Raw genomic sequence first — 26,033 nt, forward strand, 5'->3', positions numbered from 1 at the left:
TTCTCTCTTATACATAGGTTCAAGTTTTTAAAAACTTACTTCTACATATAACCCTCAATCAAATTATCTTGCTATGAAAATTTTTCTCAGCTTAAAAAAATCAAAATTAGTTGTGTGAGTGTGTGTGTGTGTGTGTGTGTGTGTGTGTGTGTGCATGCGTGCACATGAGCTCCCACGTGTGTCATGCATGGCAGAGGATACCGTGTAGAAAGTGGTTCTCTCCTTCCACCATGTGGGTCCTGATGATCAAGGTCATGCTGTTAGGTGCTCTCACCCCTGAGCCATCTTGCTGCCCGTCAGGGAGCTATTTTAAAATATGGTCCTTACTTTTTACTATGTCTGTACACTATACTCCTGCTCCTCACACTAAGATGGCTGTATCTGTGGAGAGGTCAGGCTATTCTGGATGGAGGCATCACTTCTTCCTACCTATGCTCCTTCTATAACCCCTACCCTAAGAATACTCATAGACACCCTCATTCTTAAAACATTTTAGTCCTGAGTAGTGATAATACTACTGGGTGAGTTTGTTTCCCGGCTCAGCTGACCAGACCTCTAACCCATTCAGAGGCTGACTTCAGACAATCAAATGTTTCCTGTGTAGAATTCTAGACGGCCAAGACATAGTCAGCATTGATGAATGCAAAGGGAGACTAATTCTTCATTTACATTTCCCTCTTTGCCACCATAACATATATACTTGCTGGCACACACTTACCCCTGCTCCCAGAAAGGCTTCCTAGGTAAGTGATCACAAAACAGCTGGTGTTCCATTTGTTTGAGATGCCAAAAGAGGTTTGGCAAACTATGTGGTCTGCTATAGCAATATGAATGCTACCTCTGTTGTTAGGACCACCATTCATAAAACACATAGTCATTTAACACTCCCAAGAGTGGCCACCATTTAGAACAGCTTTGGATTAAATGCTAACAGTATATTTACTATGTGCCAGGCACCATTATACATGTTTTACATCGATATTAGCTCATTTAAATCTTCTATATTAACAGTATGAGATATTTTACCATGATCATCCGCGTTCTACAGGGAAGGGAAACGGAGACTCAGAGGTGTTGAGTGACTCATCCAAGATGACACAGTGAGTAAGTGGCTCCCAGTGAGCAAACAGGGGAGTTGGATTTAACCTCGAAGCTTTGCCCCCTTCTTTAAGGGCTGTTACATCGTTTAGCTGTGCCAATGACTCTGCACCTCAACAGGCTCCTTTTGTTAAATTATCTCCAGATGGAGCCGGGATCTGGCAGTGGCAAAGTACAGAGGAAAAGCAAGGTCTTGTTTAGTGACGCCTTTTCTCTGCAGCGGAGCCCCACCAGCAGTCTGGGTTTTGTGGATTTAATGTCATTCTTCTCTCTCTCAAGTGTGACAGAAATTAGGTGCCACTTGGAGCTGGTGAGACATGTCTGTGATTGAGAGAACATTCAGAATTGAAAGAGATGCATTAGAGAGAGACAGGAGAGAGATAAAGCAGGATGTTGAGAGAGAATAGAAATGAAGGCTTTTTTTGGGTTGGGGGTTTAGCTCAGTGGTAGAGCGCTTGCTCAAGCACAAGGCCCTGGGTTCAATCCTCAGCTCAAAAAAAAAAAAAAAAAAAAAAAAGAAATGAAGGTTTTTCTTTCTTTAGAGACTAGGTCTCATGGTGTAGCTCAGGCTGGCCTCAAAAACCCATGTTTAAAGTATTGCACATGAACTTAAAAAAGAAGTGGAACATTAAGAAGAACTCAAAACAAAACAACAAAACACCAATAAGAGACTGTCTAAAAAGAACAATATACTGAACAAATAATGAGAAAATTAGGTTCAGTTGGTAAACCCGACCACTCGAGTTTTATCCCGGGAACCCATGTAAAAAGCCAGATGCAGAGGTAACATCTGTAACCCCAGCACTCCTATGGCGAGATGGGAGGTGAGAAGGAGTATCAGCCAGCTCTCTGGCCAGCTAGCCTAGAGTATGAAGCATCGTTCAAAAATAAGAGAACCTTGTCCCAACCAAGTGGAAGAAGAGAAACCAGTTCCTGAAACTTTCCTCTTACACACACCACACATACAATTCAAAAATTAAAAATAGGATAACTTGATAGTTAAAGCAGAAGATGGCCACCACCCCAGCTCTCAGGAGGCAGAGGCAGGCGGATCTCTGTGAGTTTGAGGCCAGCCTGGGTTACAGAGTGAGTTCCAGGAAAGGCTCCAAAGCTACACAGAGAAATCCTGTCTTGAAAAACAACCAAAAAAAAAGTTAGAAGATAGAAATTATATTTATTTGTTTTTCATTTAATTTTTTAAAATCTTGTGTGAATGGGTATTTTGCCTGCGTGTATGTCAACACCATGTGCATGCAGTACCCACAGAGGTCAGAAGAGGGCGTCAGATCCACAGTGGGACTGGAGCTACAGAGAGTTGTGAGACACACCCTGAGTGCTGAGAACTCGGGTCCTCCGGAAGAGCAGCCAGTGCTGTTAACAGCTGAGCTGTTTGTCCAGCAAAATTTTAAATGCGAACTATAAGATAAAAAGAGCATGATAGTAAAGCAATAAGACTCCAGAATTTTTTTAAAAAAAGGAATGTTTTAGTAGGATTTATATTCTAAAAGTTAAGGAAAAGAGAAACCCAATGCTAGAAAGAAAAAAATAATTATATAAATTTAAATAAAGCAAGAACAAAACCTGAATACAGAGTATGGCTTCCAGCTGGAAGCAGTGGTCTGGGTGGGTCTAGGTGCTCTGTGAGGACGCTGGACCGGGTGGAGAGATGATAAGAGACTTCTTTATTGCTCACCCATTATTCTTGGCTCATGCCTTCAGCCCACATATATGGTCTTCAGCATCTGAAGTCTTCCCAGATTCCTCCTGGCCAGCAAGCACTCACTCCTCTACTTTGCTTCTTGGAATGTTTTCAGCTTTCACCCTGGTTCACACTCCTTTCCTGATCCTTTACTTCCTGTGTGAGGAGATCAGCATGCACTCAGCAATGAAATCGTATTGCTAAGCGAACTTCTTCTGCCTTATCTCTTTGAAGTTCTTGCGGTGTTTGTTTTGGTCACTGCCCTGTTTTTCACACTTACTCCCACACGTTCATACGTACACCCTGTTTCTATCACCTGGGTTCATCTTTGAGGTTGCAACACGCTTTTTTTTTTTTTTTTTTTTTTTTAAATTGATCCCAAGTTGCTTAGTAACTGCTCTTGTCCCTGTCTTTGATGTCAATAAAATTGGGCGAGGAGAAAGAGACAACTTCCAGGACCACCTGATGGCAGGATGTGGTGACAGGGGAAGTGTACTCAGGGACCCTGTATGCCCAGGAGGATGTTAGCACAGAGTCCTGGGCAGAGGAAGTGGTGCTTAGGAACAAATTAAGTAGACTTGGGAAGCCCTGGGACCACAGCAGCTCTTTACAACTTCGTAACTCATCAATGAATTAGGGATTAATAGCAGATTCGTGGGTTGCAGGTTTATGTCTTCCAAATTCATATTCTGAAAACCAGTCCCAGTATAATAGGAGGTGGGGCCTTTGGGAGGTGATTGGGTCACAAGGGCCTTCAAGAATGGGACTGGTATTTTTATGAGAAGCTAGAAAGTTAATTAGCTCTTTTCCTGTCTGATCAGGACAAGACAAGAAACAGGTAGTCAGTCCTGACCAGACCATCTGCCAGTGCCTTGATCTTAGTGTTCACAACTTTGGGAATTGTGTTAAGTTTCTGTTGTTTAAGGTCCCCAGTCTATGGTACTTTTTTTCCAGCAGAAAAGACTAAGATGTAGACACAATGCCCCCTAAAGTCAAATTGGTGTGCTTCTAGAGGCTGTAGGTGGCACTTTACATATTCCAGCAAGGGATGGCCATTGTGGTCCTACTCTAGTGCTGGGTCTTGGGAGACATTTCTTCAGGCATTTTGCATTATTAATTGCTATCAGTCACCCAGAGGCCAAACACAGATGAGGCTTACCTTGTTGAAGTGCAGACTAAAATAGGCCTTTCAGAACAACAGTAAGTTCCCATCTCTTACAACACCACTGACATTCCACAGAAACCCAACTGAATGGAGCCCAGTGAATCACCTGGCCCTTCAGTAGAATACACCACAAGGTATATGCAAGATAGAATTCACCGACTCATGCACTCGGACCTTCTCTTTTCTAGATCATGAGTTGGCTTTACGCCTGTTATTCACCAAACAACAGATGTAGCTTACTTTTACTAAACCTTAACTGGTCTTGATTTGGTCCTAGGTCTTTGCTACAGAATTCATGTCTGTTTCCTTCCCCATCTCCCCAACACCTTGTGTGATAGATAGTATTGGGAGAGGGAGTCATTGATAGGGCGTTAGGTCATGGGCACCAAAGTCTTCATGGATGGATAGTCTTGTAATAGACTTTAGAGAACTCCCTTGTCTTGTCTGTCTTGTGGGGACACATTGAGCAGATTGCTGATTATCAATCAGGAAGCGGGTCTACATCAGACACTGAATAGGTTTGTGCCTTGATTTTGGATTTCTCAGCCTCTAGGGAAGTCTGCTTATACTCAGTCTATGGTATTTTGTCACAGCAATCAGAATGGATTAAGACAGTCCTCTTGACCATACCTTGTGGGTTCCCATATTCTTCAGCCACACATTTTAAAAAATCAATTGATTTACTTTCATAGAAAGCTGGTTAAATCAATCAGGAATAGAGTCACAGTTTCCCAGAGGAAACCATTATTTCTAAATCTTTCAGAATAGCTTATGGACATGCTTGTTCTATGAAGAATGTACATGGGCCAGAGATAGACATGTGGAGCAAGCCTTTTAGTCCAGGTCCACTCCAAAGTGTGCTGTGCTCTTCACGAGGAAGCCACGCTTATTCCACTTAAGAGGTCGTGGTAGCATGTCCACCCTGTCACTTTTCAGTCATCACACTTGCCAGATGTCCAGTCAAAATGAGGTTTTGGGTAATCTAATGATCTTGGCTCTCCTTCCTTTGTTCTTGTCCTTGACATTTGATTCTTGAGTTTAGTTTTGGTTTTCTTAGCCTCACCTTCCATTTCTAGCACCCCCATCCCATATTTTACTGTTTCAACCCTTTCTTGTCTCTTGTGGGTTTTCCCATTCGCTGGCCTGCTTCCTAGTCACTGAACCAAATCCCTGCTATCTAGTCTCTGCAGTTTAAATAGGCAAGTTCTGTCTACATGGCAGTTTGGCTGAGGGTTCCGGAAGGATCTGTGATAAAGCTAAAAAACAACAACAACAACAACAAACAAACAACAACAAAAAACAACCAACCAACCAACCAAAAAAATAACCCAAAAGATCCCCTGGTTCATTCCTTAAGCAGACATGTAAGGTATACCAAAGTGGGGCTTTTTAAAGAATTAAGAAATCTAGAAGTTTGCCATATCGCTTTTTCTTGATTCAACATGTAGAATAATGCAGCGGCCTCCTTCACCAGAAGTGGGCCCCGTTCCAGCACCTTCTACTTTAACAGTATTATTTAATTGTATTCTTGAATGTTGATTATTCTACGGGCACCACTGGACACATGGTCTCCACAGAGGTTGACAACGGTGACCAACTCCTCACTGACACACTTCCTTCTCATGCTTCTCTGGACGCTCCTTGGGGGTTCCTTCTGTTTGGTTCAGAGTCGTCATGTTCTAGGCTCCACCCCTAACTATAAGCAATTCTTAAAACACCTCTCTGGTCTGGCCACGCCGCCTTCAGGCGGCCTTCACTCCACACTCATCTACTCCGTGGCTTGGCACACTTTGCCCTCCTCCTCCACTTGGTCGAGGTCTGTCCGCTCTCCCCTTCTTGTGCCTAGGCAGGCCTTTCTCACGCAGGCTTTCACAGCTTCTTCGCTCACCTCGGTGAGCCGGACACTGTCACCTCCTTGGTCACCAGCCCGCACATTCTAGGGTACAGACCGCGCCGGTGTTACGCAGCTCTGTACCCCACGTGCCAATAATGCACGTAGCCCCGCACAGGTGTGCTGATGGGTCAATGGATGGATGAGTAAGAAGAGCTGGTAACAAGGAAGGCGCTGGCGTAGTTCACCAGCGAGGACAGGAAGCCCAGGGACGTCGTGAGCTGCCCACGCGGGCTGGTCCACGCACCGCCCCTCGCTCGAGCCCCTGCCGCAGCGACCAACATCTCCACCGCCCACTCGCCCGGCGCTTCGCTCTTGGCCCCATACGGCCACCGTCGCTCACAGGAACGCTCGCTCTTGACCCGGAAGCGCATTCTCCCTAGCAACTGCGGGTCCGCGGCGGCGCCGGCCTCCGGGGAGCGACGGTGAGGCTCCTGCCCCCTCCCCCTGCGCACGCCCGGGCCGCCGGGCCTGGCCTTCCCGCCGCCCGCGCTCCGCGCTCCGCGCTCCGCGGCCCGGGCCGTGCGTCCCCCCCGCCTCACAGGGCGCCCGAGTCAGGCGGCCCCGGTCGCGTCTCGACGGCTCCGGCCTGGCCTCGGGCCCCTCACGCCCCCGCGGCTCCTTCCTTTTGTAGCGCGGTGCAGAGCGTGAGGAGGGAGGCGGGATTGGAGCCGCTGGCTGCGGAGACGCGGCTTCCCGGGGCTCGGGTCACCTGGGGACGTGTTCTCGTGGGTCCCGATGGAGACTGACGGGCTTGCGGCGGCTCGGGCGGGCTGAGCCGCAGCCCTTGCAGGTCGCCCGAGCTCTCCAAAGTGATGCACCTCGTCCACTCCGGGAGGGACGTAGAGACTCCCTGACTTGTACACCCCGAACCGACGGGTTCCCCGGGAGTTAGCTTTCCAGTTATGAAGGAACTGTGGTTGGTCAGTATGTTGTATCGTAGACGTTGTCGCTTCCAGTTTTGTACAGAAGGAACTGGACTAACCTTGAGAAAAATTTCAAGTAAAATTTACTAAGTTGGAGTAGGGGCTGGTGTTGCTATCTCTCTGACGTACACTTCAAAAGATCCAGTGGCGCTGAAATCCTCCTTTTGAGTCTGCACAAGTGGCACTAAGAAAACTTGAGATGTTGTTGGTAACTCCTGACGGTCCTTAATATAATGATGATGGAGTGGAAACAGAGATGTGACTAGTTTGTGGGATTATTTAGGAATAAAATTCAGGGACTTACTAAGATTCACATTCAGAACTCTTACATTTCATTCAGTTAGTATGAAGCACCCGCAGCGTTACGAGATTGTACACATTGCCCCATTGGGAAGCGATAAGATGACATTTGGTTAAATACAATCTATGTGATAGGTATTAAGTGCTGTGTAGTAGGCTAGAGGCTGGAGAAATGAATGCAGGCTGGTATTTTCAGGAATATGTTTATGGATGAAATAATAGTTGATTTGCCTCCAAAGTATAGATACATTTTGTATTTGTTATTGAAGGGGACTGAACGAACTGAACAATTTCTCATATTCCTTAGGGTTTGGGAAATATTTTCATATGGTGTTCTTTAGTTCATTTTGAAAATTCTAAAATCACTTGATTCTGATTCATTTCTTTCAAAACACACCACGCATAAATCTTCTGGTGTTTTTCCTGTTTGAGATCTAAAACAGGGGCTTTGCCCGTTAGAGATCCTTTGCTTCTGCAGTCGGTCTTATGTTTATGTAAAACACAACAGTTTAAGTAGAGTTACTGTTTAATATGTACTTAAGAGGCTTGTGAAATTTTATTCTTGAGTGTTTCATATGTAGCAGGCACTGTCAGGAGACAATGAAAACAATGGTTACTCAGCAGCCAGTTAGTATGTTTTATCTGTGGTGTGCTCCTGTGTGCCTCTGTGTGTGTGTGTGTGTGTGTGTGTGTGTGTGTGTGCAGCTTATCAGTCTTTGATGCTCAGCACTTGACTTAAGCCTCGGAATGACATTAGCAGTTCAGATAAGGATTTTAGGCTATTGCTTTGCAGATCCACCAAAGATACAATTATGAAGATGAATAAACATTTAAGACCTTTTAGGATGTTTTATTGCTTTCCTGTAGGTATTATATTGTTTAATCTACTTATTAAACAGATATCGAATGTCCACCTGGTCCCAGGCATTGTGCTTGGCTGTGGAATTGAGATTGAACACAGACATGATCCCTTTTTTTAGCAGATGACAATCCAGTAACCACACATAAGCTGCAGTTGTGATGTGTTAAGAGAAGTCACACATGAGATCTATGAATGGAGATATTCAGGATGCATAGGAAAGGAAGTGCTTCAGTGAGATTGGTTAGCAGGGCAGAGACCCTGGGATGGCAGGGTGGGCAGGAGAGGATCAGGGAGGGATATCAGGTACAGCTTTAGAAGGGAGCTGCAGGCATGTGGAACAATCTGGTAGGACAGAGAGCTGGAGAAGTGGAGTGGGGCCAGATGTGCCGGGCCTTGTAGGCAAGCTGAATTTTTCTTTGTGCTTTGAATAAAGAGAAGCCTCTATGGGATGACACAGGATGCTTATGTCTGAATAGTCTGCTTTGTGTTTCCGCCACCAGTTAGCATTTGAATTGTGTTCTCAGCCCCTGTTCTTCAGTTTGCTCCCTATGCTTTATTTTGTAAATTTTAATTAAAGAAAATCTACATTTGAATGTGTGTGTGTGTGTGTGTGTGTGTGTGTGTGTGTGTGTGTGTAGGTCTGTGGACAACATGTAGGAGTATCCTCCTACCAGGTGGGTCTGGGGGTTGACTCAGGTTGCTAGTCTTTGTGACTCTGTGCATTTACCTGCTGAGTGGTCTCACCGCCCCTCCCTCATGCTTTATTATAGTTGGAGAAGCTCCCATGTCCCACTAGAAATATGTACCCTTTTTTCTTTTACTTGGGAATAAAAAAGAATTTTAGGGATTAAAATGGGCCATTGGGGTCAGTTGATGAGAAATATTTTGAATCATTACTACTCGGGAACCAGTTTTTGTCCTTTTTTTTTTAAACTCCTTTGAAAAAAGTAGTAACGCACATAGTATAAAACTTACTGTCAGGCTGGGAGAATTAGCTTAGTTGGTAAAGTGTTTGACCAGAGTTCCATGTCCCCAGCACTCATGTAAAAAGCAGGCTGGTGGCATGGGCTTGTCATAATAGTGCTGAGAAGACAGAAGGATCTTGCAGCTTGCTGGTCAAGCCTAATCTGTGAGTCCCAGGTCCCAGAGAGAGGCTATCTCAGAACAAAACAAAACAACAACCAGTTCCTCCAAGTGCAAAGCAGGGCAGACAGTTTCTGAGGAATAACACCGGAGGCTGACTGCCGGCTTGCATATTCTGGCATCCATCCACAGTTCTAATCATTTCTAGTGTACAGTTGAGTGGTGGTCACTGTTGAATGAAGTGTCACAGGTCTCTAGAGCAGTTCATTCTCCCTGTTGTTGGCATTTTGGCCATTCATAGATTTGAAGTGAGCGTTGCACATTTCTCTGTCTGACCTTCTATCTTTTGGTTCAGTGATGTGAGTTCGTAAACACCCAGCTTTTCTTTCTAGTCTTTGGATTGTATTCACAGGGCCAGGGTGAAAGGTTTTTTTGAGAGTCTTCTTTTTATTTTGCTAGTAGTGTGGGGAGCCCTGATGCGTTGGGAAATGGTCCCTTTCCTTCAGTTTTCTGTTATAGTTTGTATACAGTTAGTATTTTTTCCTACTTGTTATTAGTATTTATTAGTGTTTCTGTCTGGTCTAGTGTGGGAAGGTGTTTTTTTTTTTTAATTAAAGTATTCATGATACCTGTTTCTTTTTGATTGAACTTTGATTATTCCTTTCATTGACCTTGAATATTTTTCTTGTCTTTTCTGAATATGTTAGCTTTTCCTCTGGCTCATTAGGGATATAGAGTGTAGTGTGACTAGCTAGAACTTCCCTGCTCTTTGCTGCTCTTCTGAGGTACTTCCGCTCTCAGCCTTGTCTTCGCACTCCCTCTCCTAAACCCACACCCTGTTAATTAATAAGGACTGCACACTGGGTGGCCATGACTTCCTTACTTTGTATACTCAGGAGCTGAAGCTAAGAAAGTTGGGTAGTTTGATTTGGTCAAGGCCAGATAGCTAATCGTTCAGATTTCAGTTTAGGTTTTTTTAGTTGTATAACTTGATTCTAGCAAGACAGGTGGAAGTATAGAAATAAAACAGGAGATAGAGTAGGGAAGGCACCTCCTCAGAGAGGAATTGGAAAGAGCATACAGGGTCATGCTGTTTATAAAAGACTTCCAGGATGCAGGAAGTTTTGGGATGAGCTTTGGAAGTCAGCTGCCTCTAGTGTGAGAGAAGCATCTGAGGGGGTGGGTTGTGTACTGCAGTGCATGGACTTGGAAGAGTGGGCATGTATTTGGCTGGATTGGGCGTGGCTGTGGAAAGCAGATGACAAGGGAGTTGGAATGAATTGTGGAAGTTTTTTTTTTTTTTTTTTGAATGTCTGGCTTCAAAACAGTCTTTTGTATATCGTTAGCTACTGTGTGAGTCTGATCCAGGGCAGGCATCTTTTAAAATTTGCCTTCATTACTTAGTATAGTCCTGTACATAATTAATTCACAGGTTCATTGATTGATTGATAGTGTGTTTTCTTACTGTTACTTAGTTACTTATTAGTGCTTGTGATTGAATTGTTTATTGTATGAGAAGTCTTGAATCTGTGTCCATAAAATTCCTTCCAAAGAAGTCAGCATACTTTATGCTAATTCATTTATTGATTATCTCAGCAATCAATTTACTATACCCAAAGACTATCCCCACTGTCACAGGAACTTAGAATCCGACTTCAGCTGTAGAGTCATTGGTCATTGGGTAGCTGTTTTTTTTTTTTTTTCATTAACAATTAAACATTTTTTATGTGTGTGGTTGTTTTTGCCGCTTATGTCTGTGTACCATGTGTGTGCAGTGCCCTCAGAAACCAGAAGAGGGCACTGGATCCCTGGGATCCTGGTTACAGATGGTTGTGAGCTGCCATGTGGGTGCTGGGAATTGAACCCAGTTCCTCTGGAAGAGCAGCTAATTCTCTTACCTATGGAGACATCTCTTCAGCTCCCATTGTATGGCCTTCTACTGTACTAATGAAAGGAATGTTCAGTGTGGAGGACAGAGCTCAGGGACTTCCCTCATTCTGCTTGGTAGGGTGGAGCATGTGCAGTACTGTCTTTGAACGTACAGCCACGTGCCTGCCACAGGCAGGGCTGACAGTGACACTGCAAGGGTGGCATCAGACTCACTCTAAGCTGGAATTGAGAGCTGAGGTTTCATTGATTTTTGGTCAGTTAAAAATAATCAATGAAAAACATTTTACTGTTCAAATCACAGCATCCAGTGCTTCTAATTGCTTTACAGATCTTTCTCTTGTGGTACATTCAGGCAAGCATTATCTTTGCTGGTGTCTGAAGTGATTGTCACTGGCTTGTGTTTGATCAGAGAGTGCATTGCTCCTTGTTGTCCCCCACCACTGTCCCCATGGATCTGCAGGTGGCTCCTTAGAAGGACGTCACAGTAGGCTGAGTCTAGAATTAAGACCACAAGTATCATTGTATGTACAATCTTGTTTGTTTTAAATTATGGGTTTATAACTGAGAAGTCACAAAAAACATGTATGAGGTATCCCTGGTAGCAGACAGAGTACCCAGGTACAGGTCCTGCTTTAAGAAATCGCTGTGACTGAAGGCTCTGTGCCTCCCTTCTTAATGCCGCCCTTCCTTCTCCTTTGTGAGGTAACCTGAATTTTGTATTTTCGTTATACTTGGACCACATAGTACATCACAGTATAAGTATTTTTCCCTTTGGAAAATATCTATTTAGTTTGGTGTGGTGGCTCACAACTGAAGTCTCAGCACTTAGGGGCTGAGACAGGAGGACTGTCCTGGGTTTGAGACAAGCTCTTGATTCAAGAAAAGAAATGTAGACTTAACTACTTTTTAATTACTTTTTTTCGTTGTATTTGATCTTCAGTTTGAACTTTTCAGTTTCTTTTTTTTTTTTTTTAAGACATGATTAGAACTGTGCACACTGACTTTTGTAGTATGACTAATTTGTCATCTGTTTCTTTTTAATGTTGAATTTTTTTGGTCAAGAGCAGAATTTGTTATTTTTTAGGTCATTTAAAAATGTTTTAAAAATTTCCAGGCAGTGGTGGTGTACACTTTTAATTCTAGCACTCAGGAGGCAGAGGCAGGAGGATCTCTGAGTTCCAGGTCAGCTTGGTCTATAAGAGTGAGTTCCAGGACAGCCAAGGCTATGCAGAGAAATCCTGTCTGGAAAAAACCAAAAAAAAAAAAGTCTTAAAATTTAAATTATGTTCTGACTTCGGTGATAATGCTGTATGTATGCTATTAAGTACTATGCTTACTGTTTTGGAAAGATAGGTTCTTTTAAGAGATTTGCTTATTTTTATTTTATATGGATAATTGTTTGCCTGAGTGTATATCTATGTACCAGGTGTGTGCAGTGCCTGTGGAGACTAGAAAATAGAGGGTGTTAGATCCTCTATAATTGGAGTTACAGATGGTTTTGTGACCCACCACATGGAGGAGCAGCGAACTCTTTACTGCAGAGACATCTCTTCATCTCCTCTATCTCATCTTTTGAGACAGGGTCTCTCAGTGTTGGGGGGTCCTTCCATCTCTTCCACCCTCAGGAGGGTTAAGATGCATGTGGCTGTACTCAGTTTTCTTTTGTCCCCACATGGGTCCTTGGGATTGGAACTCAGGTACCCATGCTTGTATGACAGACACGTAACTAATAGAATATCTTCCCAGTTCCAAGTTTTTTATTTACTTCTGTGCTTTGGAATAGTTTAACACAGGAAATAAGATATTTGCCTTTGCATTTGTTTATGGCAGACCATGTATTCAATACTTAACTATTTTAGTCTCTTGCAATTAAATCTGTTGCTATTCTTCCTGGTCACTATCAGGTTTGGTGGGAAGTAGGGGAGTAGTTAAGAACCAGATTAATTTCTCTCACTTGTAGAGCTATTGTTTAGTATCATTTAGTGAGAAATCTTTTATTTGTTGAAACACCACCTTCAGTACACATAAAAATTTGCATTTGTTTCTTTATTGTCTGTTTAAGCATCTTCTAGTAGTGACCATAGGTAAGGTTACTTGAGAACTAATTCAAAAGAGATTAAAAAAACACTATTTAGACGTTAGTCGGTTTTTAATAATGAGGGCTTGCTAATAGACTATTTTGAGTCCTAGGTATTTAGACTTTCTTTCCATTCTGGAAAAGTTGTTGAGAGAGAGGTTTTCATTGGACCTCCTGAGCCTGATTATGGTGGTAGATTAATTGCTGGTTTAACAGAATACAGTTATAACAAAGTATAGTTGCCTCTCATTTTCTTTTCCATTCTAGATTATTTATTTTTTGTGTGTGTTTGCTTGTGTGTATGTATGTTCACCACTTGCATGCTTGATGCCCATGGAGTTCAGAAGAGGGTAATGGGTCCTCTACAACTGGAGTTATAGATAGTTGTGAGCCACTGTGTGGGTACTGGGAACTGAACTCAGGACCTCTGCAAGAGCAACAGTGTTCTTAACTTCTGAGCCACTTTTCCATCCCTGTCTCAGTTTCTGTAGCTCCAGGAGCCTGGAGGTTTCTAATGATGCTAAAGTCTGTTATATGGAACAGTGCATTTGCTTGTGATCTATGCATATCCTTTCTGAAATCACCTCTAGTTTAGTTATAATATCAAGCAATCCTTATATTGTTTAAGGAATAATGACAAGGAAAAAAAGTTTATGTATATTCAGAATATTTTTCTTGATCTTTTCAGTCTGTGATGGTTGAATCCAACAAGGTAGAACCTTTGGGTATGGAGGGTCCAGTGTACCATTGAAGGCCTATATAACAGAAATTTACTACTCAAAGCTCTGGAAGCTAGAAGCCTGATGTCCAGGTGTTGGCAGAGTTGACTCTTGAAGGCTGTGAAGAATCTGTTCCATCTCTCCCTTTCCTAGCTTCAGGAGGTTGCTGGCAATCTTGGATAGTCTTTGGCTTTTAGACACATCATTCTAATGTTTGCCTTAATCTTCACATGATATTATCTCTCGGAGTGTGTCTGTGTTCAGATTTTTCCTTTTTACAAAGGCAACAATCATTGGGTATCCCCACTCTTATTTGACATCATCTTAACTAATTACTTCTGCAGAACCAAGTAAGGCAGCATGCCATTAAGGTTTAGGACTTCAGCATCTATTATGTTAGTCTGCTGTCACTATAATAAAATATCTGAGATAACTAACTTATTTTGGCTTATAATTTTAGAGGTCCAGCCTATGAAGAACTAACCCTGTTGCTTTAGGCCTGTGATGAGGTATCATGTCATGGTGGGAACACATGGCAAACCTAAATTGCATATGCTGTGACCAGAGAGCAAAAGAAAGAAGGGGAAAGAGGACTCCATAACCTGGGCCTTTTCTGGGCCTCACTTCTTAAAGGTTCTGCTACTTCCCAATGCCTTTAGCTCACGGCTCTGCGGGAGATATTCAAGGTCATAATCATAGCACTTCCCTTGCTTCTGCAGACAGTGTATCTGCCTGAAGGAACTGGGTGGGTTTGGGTGGCAGTGGTTTAGAAATCACTGTAGTTTGAAACTGGGGCTCATGTGGGAAACTCTTGACTAGGAATAAATAGATAAATGGGGTTCTGCTATACACTAATCTTTCCTGACTGAGAACCTGAAATTTATCAGAGAGAGAAGCTTCACAAAGACAGATGTTTCTGGGGCCCAAGGAAGAATGCCCTGTTAGAATCTCTCAGAGTTGATGAAACGGATTCTAAGCTCCAGGGAAAGAATAAAGATTCTGAGCTAAGGAAGAAACCTTCGCTCCTCACCTCTGAGAGCTGGTTTATGTTTGTTTAAAGTGCAATTGACCTCTGTGTCCATGGGGTCTGTACATAATGGTTCTACTGACAGAGATTGAAGTCATTAGGTTTGCATCTGCACTGGACAGATGTGCTCAGGGTTTACACCATATTGCAAATTATAATGAATATAAAGACAATTCCTTCACATGCATATATGCATGTGTTTGTATGTATTTCTCTCTCTGTGCACATGTGCACATACATGCATGTTTGTATGGTGGCTAGACATCAGCCCCCAGTATCCTGCCCGGGGAGGCCATCCATTTCCTTTGAGATAGAGACTCTTATTGGCCTGGGACTCAGCAATTAGTCTAGGCTGGCTGTTCAGTGAGCTTCAGGGATCCTCTGTCTGTGCCTCCGTGATGGGATTACAAATGCCAACTAGCATGCCTGGTGTTTTTACTTGGGTTCTGGGGATTGCACTTAGGTTCTGTGCTTGTAAGGAAGTGCTCTATTGATTGAGTCATCTCTCCCCTGTCAAGATAGTTTAACGTATATAGACAGATGGGCATAGATGCAGCTCTTATCCCATTTAATATGAGGGACTTGGTCTCTTTGGATTTTGGTATACATGGGGTCTTGGAACCAATGCCGAAATAGAAAGACTATGTTTAAGGCCTTGAGAGACTGGGGACTACTTTTGAATTTCCTTTCTAGAATCTTTAGCTTCTCAAGTAAAGGGAGAAGTGGAGATTGAAAACTGAAATCAATGAAGAGTGAAGATGTTCTTCTGCGGGAGAACTGGAGAATGCTGTTTCAGAGACCCTAGCTAGAGACAGGCCTTACAGTCTGTGGGAACATGTTGTATGTGAGCTATTCAAGGATTTAAAAGGTGGAAAATACAAATGGAGTTCTTTATAGAGTTTTCTAATTGATCACGGTAAAGTTTTTGAATTAATTTCCAGATGATCACAAAAATCCCTTCTGGGATATAATTAAAAAGCTATTTATATATTGTATTTGGACACCACTGAACAACTGGAATGCTTTTTCTGGTGATTGTGTTAGATTTCCTAAGTAGACAGGGATTCTATTTATAATTGATCATTTTTAAATACTGTTTATATTGCCTTTTATATATCACTGGCTAGGTCCTTTAGAATGGCATTGGATAATGAGCACTGTAACTGTTGGTAGCCTTTTTCTGTCTTAAACTGATTGGACTGCATTTAGTGCTTTCATTGTTTATATTATTTTTTATTCTAACTTTTTTTTTTTTTTTTGAGACAGGGTCTTTATGTCAATGATTCTCAACCTCAAAAGACCATCAGAAAACACATATATTTATATTATGACCCATAACAGTAGCAAATTACAGTTATGAAGTAGCAATGCAAATAATTTTATGGTTGGGGTCACCACAACCTGAGGAACTGTATTGAAGGGTCGCAGCATTAGGAAGGTTGAGAGCCACTGCTCTGTGTAGTCCTCGCTGTCTTGGAACTCACTATGTAGACTATGCCATGAGACTTGAACCCATGCCACCTGCCTCTGCCTTCCAAGTGCTGGGATTAAAGGCATGTGCCACCACACCTGGCAACCTTTTTTCTTTTTCAAGTTTATTTATAAGTTAAAACTTTTAGTTTTGAGATATTTGTAGAAGCAGACACAGTTGTAAGAAACAATAGAGACAGAGCCCAACGGCCCTCACTCAGTTTTCTTTAGAGTAACTAGTACATTATCATAGCTAGGACATCTCAGCCACTGGCTTCCTGTTTGCCATGTGTGGGCGCTCTGTATTGGCGTTTTCCAGTTTCACTTGTACTCGTGTGTGTGTGTGTGTGTGTGTGTGTGTGTGTGTGTGTGTGTGCTGTACATCTGTGGTTTGTGTGATCATCACACTAGAGATGCAGAAGAATCTGCCACAGAGGTCGCTCACATTGCCCTTTAATAGCCTCATTCATGTCTGCCTCTCCCTAGCCTGGCCACCACTCAACTCTTTTCTATAGTTTTATCGTTTCAAGGGTGCTACATAAATGGAATCACATAGTGCATAACCTCTGGGGTTTCTTTGTTCTTGGTGTCATTCCCTTGAGCGTCGTTCTAGTTGTTGTATTTGTGCCTTTTTATTGCTGAGTAGTATTCTGTAGCACACATGATCATTCTGTTGAAGGATTGTTCTGCTTTTGGCTGTTTGAATAAAGCTGCTCTGAGCATTCATGTGCAAACATAAATATTCATTTCTCTAGTATAAATGCTCAAAGTGCACATGCATTTTGATTCTCCTGTGGTCAACAGTTATTCTTTGTTTCTGCTCTGTGTGCTTTTTTCTCCCTTTAAATGCTTGTGAGTAAACTGCATAATACCTCCAAATATTTCAGTGAGTGTTTGCAAGAGTAAAGACATTTTCTTAGATATGCACAGGCATTATCAGTTTAATTTAACATGGATACTACTTCTGCCAGATCCACTGTCTCCTACATCTTTATCACCTGATACTAAGGTCTCTTTTGGTATCTTTTTTTCTCTTTCCATTTTAGTATAGTGTATTATCTTATGGACTACTCACTACAGCTTTACAAGGCACACTTTATTCTTTTTTTTTTTTTTTTAAAGATTTATTATGATAGTGTTCTGTCTGCATGCATGCCTACAGGCCAGAAGAGGGCGCCTGATCTCATTACACGTGGTTGTGAGCCACCATGTGGGTGCTGGGAATTGAACTCAGGACCTCTGGAAGAACAGCCAGTGCTCTTAACCTCTGAGCCGTCTCTCCAGCCCCCCACATTTTATTCTTATTGGCCTGTATGGGCGATAGAACCAAGGCGAAGAAAGGTGGAATGTTTTGCCCAAGTCTCAGCTCTCCTAAGAGAAAAGAGACTAGATTCAACTCTGGTGTTTTGACTCTCAGGGTCTCTTAACTGAGCTGTGTGGTCTTCCATTAGCTCAGAGTAGCAGTGTTTTAATTTTCTTATGTTGTTGGCATAAACAAGTGTTACTTTATTTGTTTGAGAGTATTCCATCCATTTTGTGATGATTAGATTTTTATCTCTTTCAAATGGAGCTAATAGCCAATTTGCATCTGATTAGTGTTTATGTTACAGCAAGAAGTAGTGATATTTGAAATGAAGCTTTGAGCATTAGAGAGTTGAGGAGACCCTAGTACAATGCTGGTCTCTGCCCTTCAGGAGAAAGAAAGATTTTTCTTTCAGGATGCTCTTCCATGTTCTGCTCAGTCTCTAATTTCTCAAAGAAAGAGTTTCTTCTCCCTGCAGTTTTATCTTTCTATTTTTTAGGCTTCATTGAAGGCCACTCCTCCCCTGCAGTACTATCAATTGTATGTGTGCAGGTTTGCCAAGCTTGTAGTTGTTGTGGGAACTGTATCTCTGGTTTCTTCACATCTGCATTCTGTGTGCCAGGCCTTTGTATGATTGCAGCTTTTGTATTTAACATGCATCCAGAGGCAGCAAGATCTTAGTGACAAGTTGAATACTTGCAGCTTGAAAAGGTAAAACAATCATAGGAATTTCTGAGCTTTTCTGTGGAGCTGACTTGTGCTCTGACCCTCCTTACAATAGTTGCGTGAGCACTGGCTCACTTCCTTGGGTACCTAGGCCATGGTTTATTGTGTCTCCCGTAGACACACAGATTCCGGGGGTCAGAGCTGTACTTCAATATTTTTGAAATTATTTCATTTATTTGCTTTTCTTGGATTTACTGTTTTTTTGTATATACCTGACATTGTTATGCACTGAATTCATGGGATGGCTCTTGTGAGTGATGGTGTTACCAGTGAGCTGGCTTGGGTTATTTCTGGGTAGGAATGTGAGTAGACCAAGAGTGGCTGATTTAATGTTGGTGGTTCTGGGCCCTTGAGCTAAGAGTCTATGGGTTAGACCAACAGACTCATCTCTCTGAATCCCGAGGAATAGGGGCTTATGGCTCCTAGTTCTAGCTAGAGGCCAGAAACTTTCCGTCCAGGATGCTTAGGTTGAGGGTTTATTGTTCTGAGCATTAACTGTTAGTAGTGCAACCAGCAGTGCGTTGCAGTGGCTATAACAGCTACAGCAGATGGCCAGTTCTTAAGCCCTGAGAGTCTGGACCCATGACTTTCTAGGGACTCTTAGTCCTTAGAGCTTGGCAGTTCCTGAATTCTTCTAATTCTCATCTTTATCTCATAGTCTTGGGTTTCTGCTTCCTTTCATCTTCTGATACTGTCCTTTGCCATCTCAACTGCCTCTACTCTTTGTAGAGTTTTAGTCCTCATTTGCTTCCTGTAAGTTATCTGCTTCTTGCCAATGCCATCTCCTCTTTGTACTGTCAGTTTAGCCTGATGTTTCCACTGTAAAAGTCACAAGAAGAGTCTGTTGGGAGAAGCCTTCTCAAAAGGTGTCTCTTAGTTGATTTCAAAGTAAGCTGTACAGTCTGGTTATAGAGTTGGGGGGTTGTGTATGGGAGGGCATGTGTGTAGCATGGAAATGAAAGATACAGTTGGACCAATCATAGTGCAGTGTCCAGTTCCAGCAATCACAGGCCCTATATAGGGACCAGTCACCAGCTTTGCATAAGGACCAATCACAAGTTCCACATTGGATATTTATTTGCTTCTTGCTAAGTTACTGAATGAGAATAGCTTCAAGGTTATCTAAAGCTTGCCTTGATTGGAATGTTGCCTTCCAAGGTCAGTGCAGGCTATCTGGAGCAGTTGTGACTGGAGCAATGCCTCCTGGAGCCAGAGTTGTGGCTTTAGTTGCAATGTTCCTGGCAGCTGGCATGTTCTCAGAGTGATAAAGTGTCTGAAGTAGCTGGGCTGCCTTGAGGTCAGTCTAGCCAGTTGTCAGAGCAGAGGTTGCGAGGCTGATAGTCCCTACTCCACACTGCCAGAAACAAGTGTTGTCTATCTATTTCTATTCAAAGCCTTGAATAGTCCACTCCTGCAAGTTCCAGTGCTTTGCTCATTTACAGGAAAGAAAAATGGGACATTTATAATAGACTTAAAGCTTAACACAAAACCTGTGTTTATGGAAGTATTTAGCAATCCTTGAAAGCAGTTAGCAGACTTTGCCACCAGTCCCTGTCTCAGGGCTCTACAGAGTTGGGTCCCTTTGATCTCAGTGGTAGTTTTTATCTGGGAAATGTGGAAAAGCTGCAGACCTTAGGGTCACTGTCATCCAAACTCACATTGACAAGTGCAAATGTAGAAATAGGAGCTAGAATCAGGGTTGGCTTTGCTGGGCCTCTCAGATCTATCACTACAAGCTGGACAGCCCAGGCTGGCTTGGGGGCTTAGTGCCTTAGGGCATTGACTGTTCAGAATTTTGGGTCCTGCATTCCCCTTTGATTCTTGAATGATACTAGATTTTTCTTTCCTCTGACTTTGGGCATTTTGAAGTTAGTTGTTTGTGACTTTGTATGTCTTCTTCTAGGAGTGCTGTCCAAGACATGATACAGACCTTATTTTGTAGACCAGAATATGGCTGAGTCTGTAAGTAGGAATTTCTAGATGTTTGTAGTGGAAGCCCTGAGGGTGTTATACGTTATTATAGCAGCACTTTACCAAGGACAAAGTAATGATATGACTGATCTTAACAAAACCAGCTTTTGTTGTTACTAACTCACAGAAGCCAGTTTGATAGTAATAGTTTGTGTCAAATTTAAAGAAAGTTTTGACAAACACTGGCATTTTATTTGAAATATTATGAACCTAGTTAAAGCTAGTTTCAATTGTATGTTTTAGTAATTTTGTTCAGCAGATTGTAGGTTATGAAAGTCACATATTTTTCAAATTGCCATGGTAAAATTGGCTGTGTAGGCAGGCTTCACAGTCTTCTTTCTTTCTGTCTTATTACTGTTTAGATGATGGTGGTGATTACTGTTGAAATGATGCAGATGACTGGTAGATGAGCTATTTTTCAGCTCTCATTAAGTACTCGTTTATCACACCATGAAATTTGAATTGTTCCTATGCTTCATGAAATTTGTACATAAAGGCCTTAAATAGTTTTTTTCTTTTATGTGCACACGTGTGCATGTGTGTGTGTGTGTGTGTGTGTGTGTGTGTGTATGTATGTATGTATGTATGTAAACATGTATATGTATAGAAAAGCTGGAGGACCACTTCAGGTGTCATCCTTGGGAATAGGGTCTTCTTGGTCTGGAGTTTACCAATTAGTCTAGACTGGTTGACCAGTGAACCCCAGGGATCCTCCCTCCTGTTTTTGCCTCTTTATCACTGGGATTACCATGTGCTTCACCGTGCCCAACCTTTTTATATGGTTTGTGTGGATTGGACTCAGGTCTCTGTGTTTACAGAACAAGTACTTTATACGTGTTCCCCCCCACCCCCAGGCTTATAGCTGTAGGTGTTACTGAGTTGATTGCTAAATAGGATATTTTGACATTATGTCTGGGTCTGGTGGTATAGACCTATAACCCAAGCTACTCAGGAGACTGCAGAAGGAGAATTGCAGTCCAAGGCTAGCCATGGTGGATAACTTAAGGAACTCTCTGAAAACAAAACAATTGAAGGAAAGGACTGCTGATGTAGCTCAGTGGTAGGCACTTGTCTAGCATGCATGAGGCTTTGAGTTAAATCTCTGGTCCACAAAGACGGACTAACAGACAGTAAGAATTTGGACTTTGTAACCCATAATTGAGAGTTTTTTAAAAAAAGATTAAAGAGTTTTTGATTTGGGTGCTTGTTTTGTGGTAGATGACACATATTAGCTATTAATTCATAGTTGATGAACCTGATAGTGAACATATATATGATCATCGAAATATTTCCTACCCTCCCCATTTATTCTTGACCCTAGCTCTCATTTGTAGCTTAGGCTGACTTGGAACTCACTGTATATGAGGTTGCCAAACTTATAGCCGTCCTCACTCAGCCTCCCAAGTGTTAGGATTAGGGGCATGAGCCACTATTCCTGGTGTGAATATGTGTTTATTGTAAAATTTTAAATTATTGTGCTTGTGTATGTGTGGTATACTTGTTAGGATTTCTGCTGCTGTGATGAAACATCATGATCAAAAGTAACTCAAGGAGGAAGGGGTTTATTTTGCTTATACTTCCTGTAAGTGTAAGAATTGCCACAGTTGTGGAAATTCTGATTTTTCTCAGGAAGAATGACTTGTATATCAGTATGTGACTGTTTATTTTGTGTTCTTATTTGCATGCTCTCTGGATTTCAACTTTGCCTTAGGTATGTTAGCTGTCTGTATTAGAGTATAGGACCTGTCCAGTGTAGACCAAACCCTTAAAGTTTGACTGGGTTGAAGCAGTAAAGTAAGAGAAAGAAGAGGTGGCACCATGCAGATTTTAAAACTTTTGTGAAAAAGTTATACACAGAGGTAGAGAGATAGTGTATTGACCACCTCTCCCCCCATTATAGATCCTCAAAAGTCAATACTTGGGGTATATTTCCCTTACCCACCTTTAAAATTTATCTTCCATTTGCTGACATACTACAATGCATATATCTCCAACATCATTTATAATAATAATAATCACTACAAATAAAAGCAGTGTCTTCTTTCCCTGTCGTGTTCACTGGTCACGTGTGCAGTGTCTTATCATTCTAAACTGGAAGTACCATGACAAACAGGGGTGTGGTTGGTCATGCTTATTGCTTTCCATCAAGGTCCTGAAGCAGGCATAGCATGTAGTGAAAAATGTTTATAAACTCAACATTAATAATTAGTGATTCCAAAATTTGCTTAATATTTTGTAGCTATTATCTTCTCCTACTACTGACTTCTATCCCAGAGCCTTGCTCCTCTCAAGATCTATAGCAAACAGCTGTGTTAGCAGAAAGGGCTGGGTTGTTGTCCCTTTCAGGACATTTGATCTTCAAAATCTTCAAAATCTTCAAAATATTTTATAAAATATAAATGAGTAAAGTTACTTTTGACCCATTAAGAGATTGTGTTTTACTGACATAACTCTTATTTGAGATCACTTTTATTTGGGCTTACAGCTAGTAAATCTGTTTTGGTTTATGTGAAACAGGATGGAATGATCTTGTAGCCCACATATCCTTTAATTGATTATTTGAATAGTTTCATGCATTATGTTGTGGTGGTATTGTGTTCCCTGAAATATTGTGTGTTCCCCAAAATAATTTTATCTGGGGTCAGAGAACACACAGCCACTAGAACAGAGCCAGAAATGGTGGCTAGAAAATGGGAAGAGTAAGCCATAGCAGAAGTTGGGCGGTAGTGGTGCATACCTTTAATCCCAGCACTTGGGAGGCAGAGCTAGCGGATCTCTGTGAGTTCAAGGCCACTTTAGAAACAGCTAAGCATGGTGACACATGCCTTTAATCCCAGAAACCCAGCCTTTAATCCCAGGGAGTAATGCAGAAAGTAGGAAGATATATAAGATGTGAAAACCAGGCACCAGAGTGAGTTAGGCATTTAGTTAAGCATTTGGCTGGTTTAGCATTCAGGCATTGGAGCAACACAGTTCAGCTGAGATTCATGTGGAGGAGGACTCAGAAGCTTCCAGCCTGAGCAAACAGGATCACCTGAGAAACTAGCAAGGTGAGATAGCTGTGGCTTGTTCTGCTTCTCTGATCGTCCAGCATTCACCCAAATAACTGGCCTCAGGTTTGATTTTATTAATAAGACTCTTTAAGATTCATGCTACATTATGTATTCCATGCTGAGGTGCTTAAAATTGTTATATTGTCAGTTGTTGGGAATATTGTTTAGTATGAGAAAAATGTAATTCACTAGAGCAGATACAACTCTAAAGATGGTTTCTTTAAAAAAATGTCACAGATGGGCTGGAGACATGGCTCAGTAGTAAAGAACACCTGCTGCTCTTCCAGAGAACCTGGATTCGATTCTTAGCACCCATATGTCAGTTCACAACCACCTATAACTCTAGTTCCAGGGGATCTTCTGACATCCTCTTTGGGTGTCTGCAAGTGCCAGGCATGCTCATGGTGTACAGACATACATGCAGACAAAGCACCCACATCCATAAAAAAAATTAAAAAATGTACAGTTACAAGGGCATAGTGTATAATGGTCCTAGATTTGTTCTTCAGCACTGAAAAGAAAGAAAGGAAGGAAGGAAGGCAGGAAGAAAGAATTGTAGGCCTACAGGAAAGATTTAAGATTAGGGGTTGGTGAAATGGCTCAGTGGCAAAAGCACTTTCTGCTAAGCCTGATGACCTGAGTTCAATCCAATAGGACCCATATGGTAGAAGGAGAGAGCTGACTTCTGTAAGTTGTCCTCTGATTTCTGCATGCCTGGTGTGATACAAGTGTATACACACACACACACACACACACACACACACACACACACACACACGATGAAAGAAGTGTGTTACAAAGAGGAGGCAATCTTTTTATCACTGAAATTCAGCCTTATTCCCAGCCCCTGTCCATCATATTTGTGCTTCCTTACTCCAGTCTAGAATTGGCCATATTTCTAAAGAGCTGTGGTTCCTGTTAATATGTTAGATATTGCTGTTGGATCATCACTGACTCTAGGCTCTCAATAAACAGATGTGATGGTTTGAAGAGAATGGCCCCCATAGGCTCATATGTTTGAATATTTGCTCCCCTGTTGGTAAATCTGTTTGGGAAGGGCTAGACGTTGTGGCCTTGTAGGAGGAGTTGTGTCACTGGCAGGCTTTGAGGTTTCAAAAGACTTGTGCCATTTCCAGTGTGCTCTCTGCCTCTTGCATATGGATCCAGATGTGAGCTCTCAGGTGTTGCTCCAGCTCACCGTCACCATGCTTTCACTCTGCCAGTGTAGACTGTAACCTCTAGAACCACAAACCCAGTAAACATCTCTTTTATAAGTTGCTGTGGTCACGGTATCTTACTACAGCAATAGAAAATTAATTAATACAACAGAGGTAGGCAAGAATATATGTATATATATTTATGTATCTATAGACACATTTCTATTTTAAACCTTTGGGTTATGCCATATCTAATTCCATTGCAGTTTTTAGCTTTTATACTTCCTATATTTGTACTTTCTTTCTTCAGCATTGACAAACCTGAGTTGTTTTTTTTTTTTTAACTAGCTGAGTCAAATGAATTGTAGCAAATTTCTTTTTCTTTTTAAGATTTATTTATTTATTATGTATACAGCATGTATGACTACAGGCCAGAAGAGGGTAACAGATCTTATTACAGATGGTTGTGAGCCACCATGTGGTTGCTGGGAATTGAACTCAGGACCTCTGGAAGAGCAGTCAGTGCTCTTAACCTCTGAGCCATCTCTCCAGCCCGACAAACCTGATTTTTATTATTCACAAATTTTTACTTACTTGTTCAATCCTAGAATATAGAGACTGTTTTAGAATTGCTAATTTATTCCTCTTTTATACTAGTTGTGAAAAACAAATCTAGAAACTGGAATTTAACTTTTATGTATACTACTTTTTGTTTTCATCCTTTGACTTTAGCTAAAAAGTTGTGCTCAAAAGCTTCTTGAAGCTGGGCAAGATGGGGCACACTTGTAATTTTAGCACTCTGGAGGCTGAGGCAGGAAGATTGCATGGTCCAGGTCTGCCTGGGCTCTATAGTGAGACAGTCTCTCAAAAAACAAACAAAAATCAAAAGAGTACTAGAGTCAGTATGTGATCTAAACCCTGACTTTTCTCTGCTGCCTCTAGGGATTGACTTTTTTTTTTTTTTTTTTTTTTTTTTGGTTTTTCGAGACAGGGTTTCTCTGTAGCTTTGGAGCCTGTCCTGGACTAGCTCTGTAGACCAGGCTGGCCTCGAACTCACAGAGATCCACCTGCCTCTGCCTTCTGAGTGCTGGGATTACAGGCGTGGGCCACCACCGCCTGGCCGGAATTTACTTTTTTAAATTGACAAATAAAAATGTACATAATTTATGATAGAAATATGACATTTTGATATATGTATCCATTGTGGTATTACAGAATCAGCTGTGCACTACCTCACATACCTATTTTCTTGTGATGAGATTGTCTAAAAATCATCAATTTTCAAGTAAACATGTTTTAGCATATAACATAACTCTGTTTTGTATGAACTTTTTTTTAATACAAAAAAAAAGGAAAATAAAAGAAGATATATACAGTTGGTTGGTTAGGGACTTTGGATAGATGTTGGAGGAGTTAGGGAAAGAAGGTAAATAGAATCAACACCCAGTGTTTGAAATTACCAAATAATTAATAAAATGTTAAAAATACACAACATAAAATTATCAAAGAATTATAAAAAAATATTATTTAAACAAAGATGCTGAATTTTTTGCAAATGGATAAAAAATTGTGATATTTTAAACCTATGCAATGCTTTAAATCAGAAAAACGTAATC

General features: G+C 41.7%; 1 protein-coding gene and 1 long non-coding RNA gene across 4 annotated transcripts in view; one reads left to right on the forward strand and one right to left on the reverse strand.

The window, feature by feature from the left end:
- Positions 1–2,439: 2,439 nt before the first annotated feature.
- Positions 2,440–6,262, reverse strand: LOC118573105. The gene is made up of 3 exons (XR_004943588.1): positions 3,957–6,262; positions 2,792–2,953; positions 2,440–2,514 (listed from the first exon to the last, which is right to left on the reverse strand). It is a non-coding gene; the product is annotated as an uncharacterized LOC118573105 (long non-coding RNA).
- The window catches only part of Dis3l2 (DIS3 like 3'-5' exoribonuclease 2), a 328,899-nt gene continuing 309,067 nt past the window's right edge, over positions 6,202–26,033 (forward strand). For 2 of the 3 annotated variants that reach the window (XM_036173185.1, XM_036173187.1), the window contains exon 1: positions 6,202–6,278. The gene's annotated coding sequence lies outside the window, so the exon portion shown is untranslated. Of the gene's footprint in view, positions 6,279–6,376; positions 6,777–26,033 lie in introns of those variants that run through there. The other variant, XM_036173186.1, reaches the window with a different exon arrangement.

Source organism: Onychomys torridus, chromosome 23 (assembly GCF_903995425.1).
Source record: "Onychomys torridus chromosome 23, mOncTor1.1, whole genome shotgun sequence".
Taxonomy (NCBI): domain Eukaryota; kingdom Metazoa; phylum Chordata; class Mammalia; order Rodentia; family Cricetidae; genus Onychomys; species Onychomys torridus.